The sequence below is a fragment of the Eptatretus burgeri genome, chromosome 1 (assembly GCF_056783735.1).
Source record: "Eptatretus burgeri isolate ZD-2024b chromosome 1, Ebu_testis_v1, whole genome shotgun sequence".
Lineage (NCBI taxonomy): Eukaryota > Metazoa > Chordata > Myxini > Myxiniformes > Myxinidae > Eptatretus > Eptatretus burgeri.
This window is the reverse complement of record NC_140961.1, coordinates 42,567,709-42,586,735: the sequence shown is the minus strand read 5'-3', so window position 1 is coordinate 42,586,735 and position 19,027 is coordinate 42,567,709. Positions and strand designations below refer to the sequence as shown.

The 19,027-nt window shown below is 45.1% G+C and overlaps 1 protein-coding gene across 5 annotated transcripts in view; it reads right to left on the bottom strand.

Annotated features, from left to right (window-relative positions):
* Positions 1-18,213, bottom strand: part of PDE10A (phosphodiesterase 10A) — a 160,815-nt gene extending 142,602 nt beyond the window's left edge. For 2 of the 5 annotated variants that reach the window (XM_085881266.1, XM_085881248.1), the window contains exon 1: positions 17,500-18,213. The gene's annotated coding sequence lies outside the window, so the exon portion shown is untranslated. Of the gene's footprint in view, positions 1-9,368; positions 9,441-17,499 lie in introns of all 5 variants that reach the window. The other 3 variants (XM_085881280.1, XM_085881256.1, XM_085881272.1) reach the window with 3 other exon arrangements.
* Between the last annotated feature and the right edge of the window lie 814 nt (positions 18,214-19,027).

Genomic DNA, 19,027 nt, shown 5'->3' with positions numbered 1-19,027 from the left:
GGAGAACGGGAAAACGGGCTCTCCTGTCTCCAATTAAATTCACGGGAATCGGTCCAGGGGTGAGAGGAGCGACCCCCGATTCCCTCCAAATTACGAGCGAGCTAAATTAACCCTTCACGAGAAATAAGATTGCGTCTCAAGGCGAGCGGGAACCGGGGGTATTAGAAATGGATGTAGAATGGGAAGAATCCATGGCTCAGGATGAAATCCCGGTGCAGGAAATGTTGTTTGTACAGGAAAACGAACTCGCCCAACTGAACCCAGAGCCCGAAATAGGTGCGGCAGCGGCCGCGGTGTATGACACCTCCCCTCCCCCTCTCCACCAAAACCCCCCGACCCTTGCCGAAACGGCTCACCCAAGCGCACCCGACATGGCCCAGCTATGCGCCATGCTGGCGGCAATGACAAACGAAGTGAAAAACGAAATAAAAGGAATGAAGGAAAAGATGGATGCAAACGCAAATGAATTTATAAACGAAATAAAAAGCATGAGCAAGCAAATGAAGGAAGAAACGAAAAAGCTGCGGGGTGAGACGCAGAACATGGGCCGATGCCTGCAGGCGGGCATGAAGGCCGTTAGCAGGGAGCTTAAAATGGCGACTCCACGTGTAGGAACGAACGAGCTGGGTGGGGGTGCAACGGCTGACAGGCCCGCGGTGGAGGCGGGCGAAAAAATAATTCGGGGGGCGTGTTGGGCGAGGGTCGTGACGATGACCGAAAGGGAAAAATTAAATGGGGAGACCAAAACGTGCGAGACGAGACACGAGGTGACGACAACGGAAATAATAGTTGAGACAAGGGAGGTAAAGGGTGAAGAGGTGACTGAGTTGGCAGTGACGGTAGCCGGGAAGGGAACGATAGAGGGAAGACTGCACGATGAAGACGGGGTAAGTGACGCACACACACACACGGAGGTAGTGGAGGATAATGGGGGTGAGCTTGCGGACTGGGTAGAGACCCAGTGCGAGCAGCTGGATAGCCTCCTCCAGGAACGAGGGGAGGGAGTATGCCCCCTTGAGGCGAGTCACGACCAGGTGAGTTCGGTCGTGCTTTGCGAGGTTGAGGGGAGGAGTGCTGCGAACGGGTGCATGGAGAGCTTGGGGGGTATAGAGGCCCCGGAGACCCTTGTGGGGACACGAATCCCCAGTGTGGTTGTCCCTGTGTGTGTGGTGCAAGGCGTGAGTGCGTCCCCGTGTGTGGAAGCGACCCCGTGTGTGAGTGGTGTGGTGGCGATGGTGCCGGAGTGCGTGCTTCCCAGCACGCCGTGTGTGGATGAGGCACCTGTGTGGAGGAGGCCGTGTGTGTGGATGAAACGGCCAGTGTGGATGAGGCACCACGGGTGAGTGCCCCCGCGTGTGTGGGTGAGGCACCGTGTGTGAGTGAGGCCGTGTGTGTGGATGAAACGGCCAGTGTGGATGGGGCACCGTGGGTGAGTGCCCCCGCGTGTGTGAGTGAGGCACGGTGTGTGGATGAGGCACCGCGAGTGAATGGAGCACCACGTGTGAGTGGTATGGTTTATGCAAGGGAGACCGTGTGTGTGAGAGAGCGGTATGTAAGGAGATGTCGGTTAGCATGTGTGAACATGCAGCCGCGTCTCCCGGGGTGAATTTAATGGTGTGGAGTGTGAGCGTCGTAACACGCAGGTGTGCGTGGTTGGAATGGCGACGACGGTGACATGTAAGGAAAGAAAGCCGAGTAGCGGCTGTAGTTGTTTCGGGGACCGTGCCGGGTTCACCCAGCAGTGAGCACGAGGTCCGTGCTGTGCAACGCACGAGGCCCCCACGTGCTCGCTTGCGAGAGTGAAGTCCCGGTCCGGAAACGCACGCGGTGGATTTGCCGATCCCGCGGACGGACAAAGTTTAGGCAGGATAACGGATTTGGACCGGACGGGTTCTCCACGCGATCGTGTGTGTTAAGCTCCAACGGGCAAAGCACATGTGTTCACGTGGGGAACCCCTCGAGACGTGGGGCTTGTGTTTTTTTTATGCGCACGGTGACGTCATGGCTGCACGCGGGGTTGGAATCCGGCAGGAGGGGTATCCCTGCCGGATGGTACCGTCCAAGGAGGGACGAGGTACACGTGCAGCTGCATGACGTCACGGGCAGGTGTAAAGTGCGCGAGCTGCGAGTTGCCGCGCTGGTGCTGCGCATGTAAAGAAAAAAAAAAAAGCAAGCTTCACTTGGGTCAAGGGTCAAGGGTGAAAGAGCGAAGCCACGGGGCTTATATAAACGGCTGCGTTCATCAGTAAAAAGGGTTGTGCGGAGTTCAAGAGAGTCGTCGGTGGAGCTGGAAAGAAGTGGGAGAAGTCAAGAGTGAAGAGTTGGGACGAGCCAAGAGAGGAGACGGAGAGGGCGAGTAGACGGAGCTGTGGAGAGGTGGCGGCGGCGAAGGCGGACGAGGGGGTGCTCGCGTCGGTGCCGGGAGCTGCAGAGGGAGAGGCCAGCAACGCGACCGAGGTGGAGGAGGAGACGCTCGCCGCGGGACCCGAGACAGGGTGATATCCTCCTTCCCCCGAGCATCAGCAACCCCCTCCTGTTTCCCCCCGCGCTGAGATAGTGCGACAAAGGGGGCCCCCTTCCCACCCCCTACCAGACACTGTCCGCGAGGCCCGCGGAGTTGAGGCGCCACCGCCGCTCTGCGTCTCATCATCAGACGGTAGGCCCGACACGGTCTCGGCCCCAGGCCCGCCTACCCCCCTCATCCTGGAGGGTGCTTCTCTTTTCTTTTGCTTTGGGAATATGTGTTGTCGGCGCCGTCTGTGAAGTAAAATTGTATAAGTGTTGCCGTGTGCCCGGTAGTCGGTTAGATCTGCATTGTTGCATTTGCTTTTTGTGTAATATTGCATTGTCTTCTTCTTTTACATGTGCTTTTGGTGGAATTGTATATGTGTGCTTTCCGTTCATCGCGAAATAAATGTGAGTTGTGTTGAACTGTTTTCCCGCTTCGCTTCGTCTTTTCTTTCATTGAATCTCCATCTTGCTTCACGTAAAGGGTTGGTCGTGGGCTAAAACGCCCGATAATTAATCGAACCGTCGAGGCCGACGAATAACACCGCTCGGTTATCCCGATAGTACGGAACTGGTCGCTTAAAGTGGCCCGTGTCCGAAGTCGACCTGCGGCGAGGTGCGATCGCCCGGTCTACCCTCCGTGTGGGTACTTAGGTAGGTCGAATTTGGCGAGCAACCCTATCCCACGCGGGGGCCGATTGGCACGATCGTGGTGAGACCGAAAGGTCCACCCGTGACTAGTTCCCGGCGTTAGTCCGAGAGGGTCACGACTGGATTGTCCGTCCGGTGGGCGACGTGCCACGATTCGAGTTACGTGGCCGTTCGCACGCCGGCGGGCGCGAATCCGCAACAATATATATGTATGAGGCCCCACGAGGAGGAGTGATGTAAGCGACATTTTTTAATGATATGATGATGATAGACTCGGATGATTGGGTAAGGGTTAAAATAGTGCTATATGGCATTAACTCCAAAATGGCCGATGTGTCCCTTACATCACTCCTCGCGGTGCCACATATATACATGCACATTTATACATACATATATATATATATATATATATATATATATATATATATATATATATATATATATATATATATATATTGTTACTGTTGTGGAAATTCACAGAACACCATTCAGGTTCCCCGAAGATCAGTTATGTCGATAAGTGTGTGTCCAGAATAGATTTCCCCACCGATGTCTAACGGGAATTATTCATATGCCGGGCTATGCATCTTTGAGTTTGCCGTTATTATTTTCTATCGTTCTTTTAAAACGAACAACATTCCGCCAGCATCATCTCCACAAACAACACCATCTTTACGCCATCTTTCCGCCAGCATCATCTCCACAAACGATGACAAAGACAATAACAACTACCAGAGCATCCATCGACCACCTTCGCCTTTGATCGGGGCGGTTTACGCCAAAATGAGGGTTCAAAGGTGAAGTAAAAGAGGGCGCTGATTTGGGGTGGAAAAAGCCCACCACGGCCCCTCCCCTTGGGGGCGAGCGCCCGGAGTGATTAAAGGAGGCGCGGGTCAACGCCGAGAGGGTTGTTGTTGGCGGTTGTGAGAGAATTGGGGAGGACATCGGTGGAATCGGTGTGAAGAGCGGGAGCAGTTGGTTCGAGTTGGTCGAGTCGGAGCCGGAGAGGAGTCGCCAGCCGGTTCGCCGTTGGAGGCACCGTTTGAAGGCGTTGTTGGAGTCGAGACGAGTTCGGGCAGAGGCATCGAGGGTCGCCCAGCGAGTCACCAAGAGGGTGGCAGGAAGCCTGCTCAGTCTCTCAGAGCCTTCCGGTCATCCTGGCTCCGATCAAATATTAAAGGCTTACGAGCCTGGGTCTTGTTCTTTTCTGGGGTTTTTGCATGGAAGTCTGTGGCGCCTTGTCCGCTAAGTAGAGCTGTTAAGTGCCTGTACATTACGTAATAAATAGATCGGCTGTAGGTCTTTTTGCTCGTGTCTTGTCCCTTACCCCCATTGCTTCATTGACTACATGCGTATGAAATAAATGTCATTGTTTGAATATTTACCTGCTCGTTGCGTCCCTTCCTCCATTGAGCTGCCGTAATTGCGTTCGGAATAATAGCTGCTTTTAATAGCCGATAAGATAATCAAGTCCAACGGGGCTTGGCAATAATAAATCGCTTGGCAATCGCAAACGGCGCGAGCTGCGTAAAGCGGTTCGTGTCCGTACGGGTCCCTTCGATGTGTAAATCCCCGGCATTTGTCTGCGCGAATACTTTGGTAAATCGACAATTTGGCAATCAACCCTGTCGCACGTGGACAGAAGAGTTGGCTGATTTACAGTGTGGTTAAAAACACCCGTAGCTGGATTTCGGCGTCGATCCGAAAGCTGCGAATTGGATTGCCATGGTCGGTGGGCGCGTGCGGCCGCGAATTAGCTAAAAGCAGTCGCCCGCACGTCGGAGTGGTGGAGATCCACAACAATATATTAATATATATATATATATGAATGTATGTATGTACATATATATATATATACATACACATATACATATATTCATATACCTGTATACAGTGTGTGTATATATATATATATATATATATATATATATATATATATATATATATATATATATATATATATATATATATATGTTGCCTTTCTTCATTCGATTATAAATCTTTAAGCAGGTGTTTCTCACCGAACATTATCGATATTTCCAAGAATAATCAAAGTTTCTCAAGTGGTCATATTAAAATGCGGCAGGTTCCACTGAAGTGATGCCACAGCTGCACGAAGCATTATGCTTATATTTCCCAGAGAGGGGCAAACAGCATATCACATGCTGGTGGTGAGTTTTCTAGTGAACAAAATTTACTGAGTAAATAGTTTGCATTGTGTCTTTGAGTGATGCAAAGGTTTTGAAGGTGAATGTGAAACAGTGAAGGTTGACCTTGAAATAGCCTCGTATTTATGATGGAGTTTCCCTTGTTATTTGTGGGAACACCTTTCCCGAAGTGAACTCGAAGTAAAGAACAAACTTTGGAAGCATCACCGATGAACGATGTCACTGTCGATGACCTAAACACAAGACAACTTAAAGTAACATCTCCCAAAGTTTATTCTTTTTCTATAAAATAGTACTACAATTGTATTTGGGATATATATCATCGTGGATGCAAATCGACTTCATTGGTGGATTAAGCCCCTTTCACAAACCAGCCAACAAACTGATCAAAATGCCTTTCAAAGACCTTAAGTGATCCTGTACTTCGGTGAATGCTTTAACAGGCGAGAGAGAGAGAAAGAGATATAGAGATATAGAGATATAGAGATATAGAGATATAGAGATATAGAGATATAGAGATATAGAGATATAGAGATATAGAGATATAGAGATATAGAGATATAGAGATATAGAGAGAGAGAGAGAGAGAGAGAGAGAGAGAGAGAGAGAGAGAGAGAGAGAGAGAGAGAGAGAGAGAGAGAGAGAGGAAGAGAGAGAGAGAGAGAGAGAGAGAGAGAGAGAGAGAGAGAGAGAGAGAGAGAGAGAGAGAGAGAGAGAGAGAGAGAGAGAGAGAGAGAATCGTGATGATTGCAGTTTATCTCTTTTTTGCAATGGCATATGGGAGGTAAATTAGACCCGGTGCAGTGGCGTGCGCCTGTAATCCGGCTACTCAGAGGCTTGGGTTGGAGGATCGCTTGAGGATGGGAGCTCTGCACTGGGCCACGCTATGATAGGGTGTAGGGCAGCCCGGAATCATGGCGAAACCCAATCCTTATCCCTGTGTCGTAAGAGGCGACCAGGGTTGCGTCAGGAAGGGCATCCGGCGTAAAACCTATGCCAAATCAGCATGCGGATCATCACGGATGATCCGCTGTGGCGACCCCTAACGGGAGCAGCCGAAAGACGAACAACAACATATGGGAGGTAAATTAATTTAAAGAGATTTTTAATGTCTCCTCTAATGTCTGAAGGAATGTTTGGAAGAGGCTAATAAATACCAACAATAATAATCATCATTAACAGTAATAATCCACAAGCTCGATAACCACTAAGAAGACATAACTTGGGGCAGTGAAAACATTGCCGGCTGGGTTAGGGAACGGATGTGGCGGTTTCTCCCTCTTGTCTGTGACGTCAATGTGATACCTGCCAAGTCGCAAAGCGATTGGGGAGGGGAGTAACGAGTCTGGGCGAAGTGGGTGGGGAAGTGTAGAAAGAAGAGAATGAAGCACAAAGGAGAGAGGACACCAATATTTATGCAGTCTAACACTCAGTCCAGACAGTGTGGCGAAAAGTAAAACACTTACCATTGAGAGGTCTGTCTCGTCTATTATGTTCGCTTCCCATTATCCTGTTCGATATTATTACCTCCACCATTGAAGGTGGAAGGAGGTTATGTTTTCACATTACATTACATTACAAAGTGTGTCTACTGTCAGATGGATGTTAAACTGGGTGTCCCATCTGCTTGCATTAGTTGTGGACATCAAAGATCTCTCCTACTATCCTCCACTTTCCCCAGAGTTATGAGATCACAGACACTTTGAACAAATTCCAAATTTCTGCCCTAACTCCAAAGACAGAGTGCCAATGTAGTCTTTGTACTTGACATTTTCACCTTTGCCACCAAAGGTGAACAGGGGTTATGTTCTCACCCCTGTTTCGTTGTCTCTGTCTGTGAGCAGGATATCTCAAAAGTTATGGAGGGATTCAAATGAAACCTGATGGACAGGTTAGATACGTGCCAAATATGAAGTGATGTGATTCTCATGAAGATTCGGATACGATAACTTTTATAATTTGCAAATGATTCTTCAGCAGTGAAAGATGGGGTCAAAGACAAAATAAAGCATGACATTTTAAAAAGTTATGGACAGATTACGACAAAACTTGGTGGATGAGTTGGGGAGGTGACAAGAAGAAGCCAATATGATTTTGGTTAAGGTACGGATGCAGATCCGGCCTATCAGTGGCCTACAAAATGTAAACTGCTCCGCCTGGTAGAGGTTTGCGCTGTACAGAGTACCGTTTCTCCTCTAACAATGAATTTGGTTCCTGTGACCATTTCACTATGGACCGAGCAAAGAAAAGTCAAGGGCACATGGAGGAACTTCTACACATATCACATGCAGGACAAGTATACTTTTACCTAAATTACAAAGACATGAAGAGATGATGGACAAACCAATGCAAGATAACTCGGAAGCACCATACTCACCTTTGAGCTGTATCGTCTATGTTTGATTCTGGACTCTGACAAACTCTCAATGCTTCACAGGCACATCAATGAGTCGACAGTATTGGATGGGCTGTTCATTTCTGTAGAACCCTCTGACACCTTCTGCTACTGATGGACGTTTAAAGGATCCACAGTTTCTTTCAGAAAGAGTATGCCATTGTGTACCAGTATGCTGACAAACTTTTGGCCCAACTACTGCTGGGAAAGCGATGGCAAGCTACCCATGACTGCATTTCAGCTCCATTGACACCTTTTATAGGGTATGCACTCAAACATCGTAGAGTATTTGAACCATGGATAGCAGCATTCTGAGCTATGATAACCTCGCTCAGATGGGAACACGAAAGAAGGCAAGGTAACCTGACACTGCCAAAATCATTTCTGAAAATTACTGAAGATTACTATTGCATTGAGGCATTGCCACAATTATTCTGTGGAGCCAGAAAGGAGCAGGTTTGGGAAATGGAGATAATGAATGAGGGAGCAACCACTTAATATCTCAGATAGCCGAGAATGCAGGACGACAGTTTGGAGGGTGGCAGTAGTGCACTGAGAGAGGGACGGAGGGCTTCATGGGTAAGTAAGCATTTCCAGATCTCTCAGGAGTGAAGAGTGTACACGGTTACTATACAGGAGAAGCGTTTGAGGTTTGTGGTCTACAAGTTCATCTAGGAACCCCAAAAGTAAGAAAACAAAGTTCCCTCTGCTTGATGCAAAGACCACACAGACCACTTCAAAGCACACTGTGTTGGAATGCCACTGCATCAGGGGCATGGTTTTTCAGTGACTTAACAGAAAATTGGGGCATGTCATAGGAAATGTGGGCATGGCGTGTGTCAAAACACAGCTCACTTTGCAGAGCTTGTCAGAACTGTTTTACCTCATGCACACAAAGAGAAAAGCAGGGTTAAGCAATTGGTTCATGTCTGTCTGTCTCTCCGTCAGTCTGTTCACAAGCGTCAGTTTACCATCGAGGAACAATTTAATTTAAATTGAATGTTATACACTGTGCCCCAAAAGTCACCGGGGGATTTAGAAATTAAATAACATTTCTGATTTTTAATAATTTGTTTTTCTTTTGTTTTCAGAATTTAGATTAACATTTGGAAATTACCCAGTGAAAAATTCACAACTGAACAAAGAACCAAAATCGTGGAATTTTATTTTAAATTTCATTGTTCAATTATATTCTCATCCAAAGAGCATGGACACCAAATAATTTTGCGAAATTCAGAAATTTATTGGCCATCACGTTCTTCTCATTTGACGTCTCCCGATTATTTTCTTTGGGGTTACCTAAAGGAGGGTGTATACGTCAATAAGCCCCATACAATTCAGTAGCTCAAGGACAACATCTGTGCAGAAATTCGAGGGCTGCAGCCAGAGTTATTGTCTGCTGTTATGGAAAATGCTGTCGAAAGAGCCCGTCTCTGCGAAGCCGAAAATGGAGGACATCTAAGCTGCATCATTTTTCATAAATAAAGAAAATTTATCTCTATTTTGTAAATTTTCTTTTGGTATAAAAGTAATCATAATTTATTAAAAAACAGAAATGTTATTTAATTCCTAAATCCCTCGGTGACTTTTGAGACACCCTTTATTTTGAAATCAGAAAACAAACCTACCGTTTAACAGTATCATACCTTGTCTCTGAATTCATCCTGATGACACATGTGCAGAGAGGAGTGAGATAATTTTTTACTCTGTCTCCTTGCCTGTCAGTCAAACAAAATTGAAAATCATTCCAAACAGGAAACTTACTGTTTTAAAGGACGTTATAAAGGACACAAACAACAGGCATGAATAACTAATGCAACGTGCTAGATAGGGTGGTGTAATAGCCACTGCGTCAACAGCAGTGACACAGCGATACACTTGTGGAATTAATATTTTTATACAACCTTTACAATCTTTATTATATTTAAATCAAATTATACATATGAACATGACAGAACACAAATCGCTTTCTTGTCATTTCCAAGAACCTCCAATTTTGCAGCACAGTACTTGAACATGTTAAATAATATCATGTACAAGACTGCTTCAACAGCACTAAAGTTCTGGAATTTTTTTTCATGTACAGAGCCTTCTCTCTGGACATATATCATGCTTTTGATACAGTCTGTCATTCTGCCTTGCTCCCCAAACTCTCTGCCTATGACATCCAAGGCCTACTCCACACAGGGCTTACTGACTTTCTCAACTCTCAGAGCCAACATGTGGCTCTCCACGGAACCCTTTCCTCTCCTCTCCCTGTGAAAGCAGGAGTGCCCCAAGGTAGTGCTCTGGGCCCAATCCTATTCCTGATCCTCGTAAATGATGTCTCCGACTCTCCAGAAAAACCTCTTTATCTACTTACTGATGACTCCAACCTCTGCTGTGACATTCCTCATCCTTCAGACAGGCAGGCTGCAACCTCTTCCCTCTCTTCAGACCTAGACAAAAATCACAAGCTGGTCAAACACTTGGAACATGTCTTTCAATCCTGACACATCTTACACTCTCACTATCTCTCTCTGAAAGGACCATTTGGTAAACCCTCCTATCTACTTTCTTAACAATCCTCTTAAGGAAGTAAAGTCCGTGAAATGCCTTGGTCTCATTTTATCAGCCATGATCATTCTTAGGCAAACAACATTTCAAAGTTGGCCTCCAAAGCCAGCCGCTGACTGGGCATCCTCCGTCGTACAAAGTCCTTCCTTGGCACACCTGAACTTCTGTTGTTGTTGTTGTTGTTGTTGTTTCGTATGCAGCCTATGGCTGCTGGTTGCATAATTTTCTGGAAGCACAGCTGTGCCGCTGATTCAGTGCCCCTGTTTCCAGAAAGCTGGTACTCATTTTGCCGACCTCGGAAGAATGACAGACCGAGTCAACTCACCTGGTGTAATTTCAACAGCATAACAGGGGTTCAAACTCAAGACCCTAAGATCTTAAGCTAGCCATCTTAACCATTAAGCTGACACTAGGCATACCTGAACTTCTATCCATCTACAAGGCCTTCATCCACAGCTTGGAATACTGCTTCCCCTCTGGGCTAGGTCCACTGCCTCACATCTTATTCAGTTTGACATCATGGAAACCAAAGCCTTCAAGATTATTGGCATTTCACATGATGATGCTGAATCTATGGGCCTATCACTTCGCCATCACAGACAGGTCGGTGGTCTCTTTGTCTTCCACTGCCCCTTTTCTGGTCTTGCACCATCTGCTCTTTCTGTGCTTTGTCAGTCCTTGGTTTCTGCAGGGCACAACACAGTTCACCATCAACCCCTTTCGAGTGACACTACTGAAATCCATCATCCACCGCTCACCTTCACTCATTAGTTCCTCTTTTTTTTCCTGCCTGTGGAACCAATTTCTGCATTCTCTGCCATGTCATTCTTCCCTCCAGGTCTTTAAGACAGCAGTTCACCACCATCTTAGATCATCTCCAATTGAAAACCATGAACTTTTCTACCATTGTCAACCCCACCCAAATCCCTCCTTCCAAATTTCCAGTTTTCCTTTCTTGGAGTTTCCTTCTGTATCCATCTTGTCCACCCCATGCATCCTCCCCTGCCCCCCCCCATTCCTCCCCACACCCTTTCTCCCTCTATCTTGGCCTTCTACTCTGCTGTTGGTGTTTCCCCCCTCTCTCTCTCTCTACTGTTCCTTTTGCATCCTGTTACGTCCTGATCTGTTTGGTGTACTTCCTCTTCCACGAGCCTCGACTGTACATACAAAAAAGATCATTATTTATATTTCAATTGATACTTAAATACTGTGTGGAGTAACTGTTCTTTGAACTATCTAATTGTTTATCTGAAGGAAAAGATCACACAATGCAAAAGTAAAATATATTCACCGTTTCTGTAAATAGGTTAATTTGTAGCAACTGCGAACAGAACATCGAATGCTGTTCGCCAACAAGCCTGGTGTCTGGTTAGACTGAGGACTTATTTTTCTGTTGTTTGGCATTCACCCACAGCAAGCGGTTTAATGCACGTGTAATATTGTAATCCTGACTGGTATCTTACAGTGATGAAAAATATCCTCCTAACTGTTTGCACAACATTACAAAAGGACAATAACACGTGCAGTATTTGCTGAAGAGTAGGTGGCTGCGTGCTGCTACCTGAGCTCAATTCATGCTCTGAAAAAAAATTGGCTCCCGCTTCGTGGAGCTTTAGCTTTATCCTTGAGTGCCCGTAAATCCTTCACGGCCTCACTAGTGTACTTTTGGAAATATTTTGGTCACAAAGATAGCATCTTATCGTGGCGGCAGAAGCGATGTGACGTATACAAGTATCGATCACCAAGTCCATGGATTATAAACATAGAAAGTAATAAGGAATGGAGATTGATCAGTAACAAAAAACAATTTATATGGTTGTAAAAGGTATATGTTGGTGAAGACTAGGTTTTTAAAGGGTTATTAAGTCATTTTCATATGACCACAGACATATTATATGAGACGTAGAAGGATCAGACATGAGTTTATACAAAGAGAGAGTTGTTCAATATACATCGTATAGTGTACTATTGTTTCCATGTGGTACATTTACACTGCACCAGTACCCAGAGTACCAGGCAGTCTGCACTCACTCTCTTGTTCCTCTTATATTTGATATGATTTTCAAATTCCTGCCTCACCACACACTCCCCTCCTGTTTGAGAGGGTAAGAACTGATCCTTCATCAGTTCTGCCTGCATTCTGAGCCAGGTGTGTGAGTGTGTGTGTGTGTGTGTGTGTGTGTGTGTGTGTGTGTGTGTGTGTGTGTGTGTGTGTGTGTGTGTGTGTGTGTGTGTGTGTGTGTGTGTGTGTGTGTGTGTGTGTGTGTGTTGTTGATTGTTGTCTCCATAATTCGGGTTTCGAAGTAGGAACAGTCCTCCCATGATGCAAAGTATCCACCTCTGTCTTGGTAAGGGATCTCAATTCATACATCAAGCTGTGAAGTTTTCTTGTTCTCACAGTTTTGTTTTGAGGGATCTTTTCAGGATTGTCCTTGAGCCCCAGACAGCCTCAAACTGTAGTTCATTCATAGTAATATTCCCATGGATGGTTTTTATGAAGTCCGTAAGGTTCTGTTTTTATCATTCCCATTTCTCCAAGAATCACTGGTACAATTTTGACACTCTTCGACTTACAGGATCTTTTCACTTCGTTTTTGAGGTCTTGGTATTTGGTCATTTTCTTAATTTCTGCTTTAAGGCCAAGATCGCAAGGGACTGACACTTCAATTAGCAATGCCATATTTTCTTTTTTGCACCTCATTATTATATCTGGTCACAATGCTTTGTTTTCTATGTTCACTCGATGGGATCAAGTCATACGTGAACATCATGTCCTTGTTTTAAATGTTTGCGTTTGGTTCATGTTTCCATGAGTTTTCATAAACTTGGACATTGAAGTTTTTGCAGATGTGCCAGTGGATTATTCTACATACTTTGTTTTGCTTTATGTGTGCAGTTGTTCTGACATGAGTTTTTTCACATCACAATAGGAGGTAACTTGTGTTTTCTGTTTCGACCTTGAAGAACCCACTCCTGATCGATTGACTCTGACTCTATCCCACATTTTCTTCAAGCCATTGTTTTGGTCTCCTTGGTCTTGGGCATTTAAAGTGATTTGTTCTCCATTCTAGTTTTGCTGACCTCTTCTTAACCATTCCAATCAGGTGTGTGTGTGTGGGGGGGGTTTTTGTAATTTTTCTCATCTACGAATGTTCTCATAACATTGGAACAACTCGCAATACATCAAAAATCCCATAAAATGTCACAACCACAGCCGAACATCACAAACCTCGTGAAACATCAGCAACTCAACTTACGGTTTATAGTTTATACTCTACAAGAGCTGTCGCATTCCATAAATAAACTGTGATGCAAATCCTAGAACATTTTCACATAATTGACCTCACATTTGCACACAAGCACCAGTAGGATCATCTATTTCTTACATCACCATCCCTTTCCCCCTCCCCCTTGGAGGGTTGGGGGAGCAATTAAGAACATTAAAATCAAGAAAAAAAGAGAAGGGATAATGATCGGAAAAAGAGAAAAAAGTTGGGAGTGTCATAGTGGGTGGAGAATTCGGCTGGATGAAACTTGCTGAACAGGTTTGGGATGTCACAAGGACAAATTGATTACATTTCGGTGAAGATCTGGATTTGGATCGGATAATTTTGTAAGTGATTCTTCATCATTGAGAGATCGGACCAAAAATTATATGTAGCACGATATCTCAAAAAGTTATTGATGGGTTCGAACAAGGCTTGGTGCAAACGTTGGGTGTGTGACAAGGTCGAATTTATTTAATTTTTGTGAAGATCCAGAAACGAAATTATTTTTAAATTTCCAAATTATTCTTCACTATTGAGAGATGGGGCCAAAAACGATATGTATCATGATATTTCAAAACGTTGTGGACAGAGTATGACAAAACTTGGTGGACAAGTTTGGTAGGTTAGAAGAATAAGCCGATTAGATTTTGGGAAAGGTACAAACCAGATCCGGCTTATCAGTGAGATACAAAACGTAAACTGTTCAGCCTGGCAGAGGTATGCACTCTCCAGAGTGCCGTTCTAGTGTGCAATGTACTAAAGTGGTTAACCCTTTGAACCCTGAGCTCAATGGACTTTCGGCACCCCCACCCTGGGCTTCCCAGAGAAAATTCCAGCCGCTCAGGTATAGAGGTTTGAATCGCGGCTGGTAAAACAGCCATTAGAGTTCATAGGATTAAAGTTTATTTCTTGTTTTCTGCTGCCATTTTCTGTTAAAGCCCATGTTGTTCAACAATTCTTTGTATCAGAGATTCAATTACCTAGGATGTCCCCTACCACCACCTATCACAGTATGTGCAGGATTGTATCGTGAAATAAGGGTTCCATGGGGAAAAACAACTAGTTGCGGTCCCATTCGCTCTGCAGTTCATGCACCATGGTTGTGGTGCTTTTGGGTGAGACAGCCTTCCCTATGATAGCCAAGTACTTCTGCGATAGCCAAGTAAACTATGATTACAGTTGCCGTCAACCGAGGGCTGCAACACTTGGATCTCCACAGAACTTTATATACCTCCTTCCTAGCACCCACCATCCCCTCAACTGTTTTGCCTTCTTGTCATTCTCAGAATCTCCCCTCAACCTTCTGCATTAAGCTGTGTCCGTAAGGAGCATTAAATACCATGATGAGCACTGGTCCTTTTTGCGCAACATCCCCTCGGCCGTGACGTCACACCAAAGTTAAAATTGGGAGCATGTGGAGCTTAGAGCTAGGAAATTCGTTCTCGTAATCAAATAGCCATGTGCTCCGTTCACTGGAGGAGTTCCATTTCCGGCGTCTGTGCTATTAACGCTTCATGGGAACGTGCTCCGTGGTTTGGCCTTTCTTTACCAAGTGATGCATCATTCACAACCATCAGTACAATGATTCTCCTCTCTTGGTATAAAATAAGGCAATTTCATCAATTTCTTCAGGTCCATGCCATGATGTGACCATAATCTCTAAAGGTTGTAATGAGGCAACACCAAGAAGCTGGCGTTCAAATCTCATGTGCAGTGAGGCCAGGTTCAAATCCCACATCCATTGATCATTCATCCATCGCCTCGCAAAGTCTGTAGTAGTTCACATGAAAGTACACCGATGCCTCCAAAATTGCTTTGTCTGTGTGTGATCAATTTTAATGCTTCCCCAAGGGTTGAGATCTTATATAAGTGTGAGAGAAACAGACTGACGTCATTACACGGCAAAGCCAGAAATGTAGACTCTCCCACAACTGGCTGGTCAATCCATCTGGTGAAGAAGCTAATGTTTCAAGGACCCAATTTTGGGAAACATACATATATAAATGTATATTCCTGCAATCCGCATCAATGGTTTTAATGCTGACCAGCATTAGTTGGTGGACGTTAAAGATCATTCCCGAAGTGTCTTTCCCGAAGAGTGGCTGAGTTATTGCCGGCACCCTGAGCAAATTCCACAACTCCTGCCTGGAATGCTGGTAGCAAGTGGTCTGGTCATCTTGGAGGTCCCTTGACACCAGGTTATTACACTGCTTGCTATCTTTTGAGTATTTGCTGTCTGGGCAGCAGATTTCACACCATAAACAAATTGACCATGTGGTTCACATGGTTACCTTTGCCATTAAAGGTGGATGGAGTTTATGTATTCACCCCTGTTTGTCTTTGTTTGTATGTCTGTTTTATGAGCAGGATATCTCAATGCATTGTGGATGGATTCTGATAAAACTTGGTGGACAGGTTGGGTGTTTGACAAGAACGAATTGATTCGATTTTGGTGAAGATCCGGATCTGCATCCTAGAACCCCGAAAGTGATTCTTCATCATTTTGAGAGATACGGCCAAAAACGATACATGGCACAATATCTCAAAAGTTGTGGACGAGCTATGACAAAACTCGCTGGATGAGTTGAGTAGCTGACAAGAACAAGCTGATTCGATTTTGGTTCAGGTGCGAATCCTGATCTGGCCTATCAGTGACATACGAAACGTACACTGTTCAGCCTGGCAGAGGTATGCGCTCTCTGGAGTGCCATTCCAGTTCATTCTTGCGGTCTTCTTTGGAGTTCCAAAGGGCAACAAACCCATCGATATTGTATGATTGATTGATTTGTGTTTCCATCAGGTAAGCCCTACCTCAAAACAATACTTTCAAAAAAACAAACGGGATAAAAAGGTATTTCTGTTACTTCTTTGAATCGACTTGTCTTGGTAAGCGAGTCTTTGCATTCTTCGAACTCATTTATTTGTTTTTTGAAGCACCTGTACTCTGAGTAGGATTGTGCGTCATGAATTCGCTGCATTACATGGGTTGATCGACTTCAAAGTCTGGTGACTGCAGGTTCAAATACAAACACAGTCTGAAAAGCAATGGCAAGCCTCCTTGTATGACACTTGGACCCAAGACTGCTCAGACTTCATTGTTGTTTGCCTCTACATTTGTGCTGTCTTTCCAATGAGGGCATTTTTAAGTCCAAAGCAATGCTGTTCAAGATAGAATCGTTGATGGAAGTCTTAACAAAACGCACCTGAACTGTGCAAACCAGACACCTTTGGGGGTGGTGGGTTGTGCCACCTTTGGGGTGCTGGTTTGTGGTTAATGCCCTGTGGAATGTCCAAGCTGTGTACTTGAGATTTGATTTTGCAGTAGATTCATGGACGTGTGTGCGTCACAGGGCAGCGTTTTATTATCCGAAGGGAATTTGCCACGAACCTCAAGAGGACACGTCCCTCGTTTCTCTTTTTCAGGAAGAGTTGACGATACCTACGAGACAAGAACTCACATTTGAAGGACAAAACAGGGACAAATGAAAGGAAAGAAATGATGAGGTTCTTGCAGCAATGCATGTACAGAAGCACCAATGGGCGAGTTCGGACTCTGGGGCATAAATCCAACCAGCTGAGGCATCAAGCACTGTTATTATTTAAATAAACCCGACTTGATTATTTTAAAACCCACAATTATTTATATACTTGTCTCTTTCTATCTGTCATTGTACTGAAGAGAACAATGTGCGCAGAGGGCAAATGTATACATATGTATAACACACATATATATATATATATATATATATATATATATATATATATATATATATATACACAGACATACATATACACACACACGTATATATATATATATATACAGACACACACAATATATATATATATATATATATATATATATATATATATATATATATATATATATATATATATATATATATATATACACACACACACACACATATATATATATATATATACATACACACACCTGAATCCAGCGTGAGCTCTTCTTGCTTCTCTTTGGCTTTCCTCTTCCTCGATATTCGATCTGTTGGAGTTTGTAAGGTCACAGACTATAAAGAAGGGCGTCCTGCCGAGTGGTCACAGGCCTTCCGAGGCTTTCCGTACTTCCCTCGAAAACCATTCACAAAACACGTCATCAGCTTTGCCTTTCAGTCTCCTCACCCTCTTAATTACCCCCTTCCTCTCACGCCTCACCTTGTTTCACTCCTTCTCCTCACTTGACTCACCGGACACCCCCTCCCGCCTTCTCTCTCATCTTATCTCGCTCCTCCCACATAACTCACCTCCCTCCCTTCAATCAATCAATCAATCAATCTCTCCAACCACGATGTTCGTTCGCTCCCTCGTCACCTCTGACTCCAATAACAATGCTGCAACCCTTTCACCACGTACGGACTCTTCTTCCTCTTACCCTCCGTCTCAGCGCACATACCGGACGGTCGCCCTCGATTTCAATTTTGAACCAGGACGCACACCTTCTTCAGTCGTCTCTCTGTCCCTCGGGTTTTCATGATTTCATTTGCTTCACTTGTTGCTAAATCGTGCATTCTGTGCAATTTTCACTTCCGAATACGACTTGTCCCGCTGCCGTGCCTCCGCCACACCGACGGCTGTCGCCCTGTACTTTTCCCGTGCTTTTTGACCCCCACCCTCCTCAGTAACCCCCGGTCCCGCGCCCCACTCTCCTTCCACACACCGCACCCCCTCCGTCTTCTCCGGGAACTCACATCGGCGCGAGCAAGCCTGACGAGGCTATTGACGTCATTCGGTTGCCCCAGTTACGGCCGATGGCGGTAAATACCTCGAGTGAAAGAAGAATGTCGAAATACTTCACGTCGTCCGATCCTCCATTACTGTCGCGCAGTCATTTTGTGTGACGGAAATTGATCCTCATGTCCGCAAATACAAATACAGCCGTAACATTTATACGATGCAAGGGGTTAAAGGTGATGAATAAAGGTGTTGTGATACAAGGTGTAATCCCAACATGAGGCAAAATAAATCATTCTTAGGCCGAGAAATCTCCCCCAAAATGATGGATATTAAACCAAAATGGGCAATGTTCAAATTCAACTTTGATCTTCGCTGTTTAAAAGATAACATTGATATCATTATGATCTGTGGAGCCTCGAGGTTCACTTTCTTAAAAGTCACGTGTCATTGTTCGATAACGCAAAGTGGTTATTTATTTCGCAAGGATTAATATTCTTCTTTAACAGGTTAAAATTATTCCCACATTCTTTTGCGGTTGGTCGGGAGAAGCTCGGCTCAATTCTTTCACGAACCGGCTGGCCAGGCCTGAAGTTCGATTTCGGTTCCGGCAGGAATTTTTGTTCAGGGTGCCGGCGATAGCTCGCCGACTCTTCACGAAGGACACCGTGGGATCTTTAATGCCCCCCCCCCCAATAATTCCGGCAGATGGGACGGCGCACGTTGATGAATAAAGGGTTAAATGAACTTTTAAACAACTTGGAGGAAAGTCTTCATCGAAG